The sequence below is a fragment of the Polypterus senegalus genome, chromosome 2, assembly GCF_016835505.1.
Source record: "Polypterus senegalus isolate Bchr_013 chromosome 2, ASM1683550v1, whole genome shotgun sequence".
Taxonomy (NCBI): domain Eukaryota; kingdom Metazoa; phylum Chordata; class Cladistia; order Polypteriformes; family Polypteridae; genus Polypterus; species Polypterus senegalus.
Genome location: NC_053155.1, coordinates 19,225,622 through 19,227,988, shown reverse-complemented (window position 1 = coordinate 19,227,988; position 2,367 = coordinate 19,225,622). Strand labels below are relative to the sequence as shown.

Sequence of the window (2,367 nt, the reverse complement as noted above, 5' to 3'; positions counted from 1 at the left end):
GAGACTAAACAGGTTTAATTCTCTGAGTCTGTCACAGTACATCCATCCATCCATTTCCTAACCCGCTGAATCCGAATAGGGTCACGGGGGTCTGCCGGAGCCAATCCCAGCCAACACAGGGCACAAGGCAGGAACCAATCCCGGGCAGGGTGCCAACCCACCGCAGGACACACACAAACACATCCACACACCAAGCACACACTAGGGCCAATTTAGAATCGCCAATCCACCTAACTGGCATGTCTTTGGATTGTGGGAGGAAACCGGAGCGCCCGGAGGAAACCCACGCAGACACGGGAGAACATGCAAACTCCACGCAGGGAGGACCCGGGAAGTGAACCCGGGTCTCCTAACTGCGAGGCAGCAGCGCTACCACTGTCACAGTACAACATGTCCTTAAATCCCAGGATATACTTTGTTGTTCTCCTCTGCACAGCTTCAAGTGCTGCTATGTCTTTCTTGTACTGTTGTGACCAGAACTGCACATGATACTCCAGATTGTCCAATGACATGCAGGTAAGGCAAATAGATGTTGATAAATGGACCCTGGTGTGTGTGTGTGTGTTCACCCTGTGATGGACTGGCACTCTGTCCTAGTGTTGTCCTTGCCTTGAGCTCAAAGATTGGTGTTTTTGAATATCTCACCGTATACTTAAATTTATAGTAAAACATGAAAATTATTTCTAAATATATTTTAAACTGATTAGAACAGATGCTACAATTGATCTTAGCCAAAAGGCAGAGAAGCAATATATTTTATGTTCTATTGTATCTTTTAATTAGTCCTCCCTCAAAATGCCTTAGAGGGAGCATTCTTCAAAATCAGTCTGTTACAGTACGGTCAGAATGGTCAGAAAAACCAAAAAGAGAGGTTAATTTTATAAACTGTTGAATTTACATACAGTGTCAATCAATGCATACATTTTATTCTGGTTGGTTCGTTGGTTTACACCCAAATTACTTATATTAAAAAAAGTATATTATTCTGGTTCTTCATATTCCTTTGGGTTGAGCCACCACTCTTGAAATTTCTGTGCATATAACAACTGTCCATTCTAGTTTATAGGACATCTGCTGATTTCTTAGTCATCTCTTAATCATCTTTCAGTTCATTTTGTTGTTCACTTGACCTTTATCCAGTTTCCTGATGTTCCTGCAAAGGTTTCTGAAATTTATTAACCCTTCATGCTATTTCTTTAAGATGAATGTTGTGCTACTCTAAAATTATTCTTCTACAACTGGCATCCTATCCAAGTGTTGTCCTTGCCTGGAGTCCAAAAATTATTGTGACAAGCCCCCTGCCCAGCATAAGCGGGTTATTAAAACTGATGGATTTAATTAAAGAATATTATAATGTGAAATACAAATCAATCAATCAATTAATTAATAGAGAACTGAAAAAATATTAATGCAACAAATCTCAATTCAGACTTGCAGGATATCCCCAATAGCAGGGAATACAAAGCAGGGAGCAATCCTAAACAAAAATTAAATAAATGTGAATTAAATGTTTAAAAAAAAACACATTGATACCAATATGAATATATTTCAGAATATATTACAATATACTTCAGGAATAAATATATTAGAATATCTCACAGTATACTTAAATATATAGTAAAATATGTAGATAATTGCCATTTTTATGTATTAACAATATAATTTTCAAAATACAAAAAGATATTTCTCTATATATTCTCTATTTATTTTAATAATAGTAATATACCGTAAGACACATTTTACAAAATATACTATAATATCCGTCCATCCATTGTCCACCGCTTATATGAGGTCGGGTCGTGGGGGCAGCAGCCTAAGCAGGGAAGCCTAAACCTCCCTCTCCCCGGCCACCTCCTCCAGCTCCTCTGGGGGGACCCCAAGGCATTCCCTGGCCAGCCGGGAGATATAATCCCTCCAGCATGTCCTGGGTCGGCCCTGTGGGACATGCCCGGAACACCCCCCCCCACCAGGCAGGGAAGCATTCAGGGGGCATCCTGACCAGATACCCGAACCACCTCACCTGACTCCTCTCAATGCGGAGGAGCAGCAACTCTACTCCGAGTTTCCCCCAGATAACTGAACTTCTCACCCTATCTCTAAGGGAAACTCCAGCCACCCTATGGAGAAAACTCATTTTGGCTGTTTGTATCCATGATCTTGCTCTTTCGGTCACTATCCAAAGCTCATGGCCATAGGTGTGGGTAGGAACATAGATCGACTGGTAAATCGAAAACCTTGCCTTTTGGCTCAACTCTCTCTTCACCACGACGGACCGTTGCAGAGCCTGCATTACTGCGGATGCCACACAGATCCATCTGTCAACCTCTTGGTCTATTTTTCCCTCACTCGTGAACAAGACTCCTCCAC

At 41.7% G+C, this 2,367-nt stretch overlaps 1 pseudogene; it reads right to left on the bottom strand.

Moving 5' to 3' along the window:
* Positions 1–578: 578 nt before the first annotated feature.
* LOC120524724 lies at positions 579–751 on the bottom strand (annotated as a pseudogene).
* Positions 752–2,367: the final 1,616 nt, after the last annotated feature.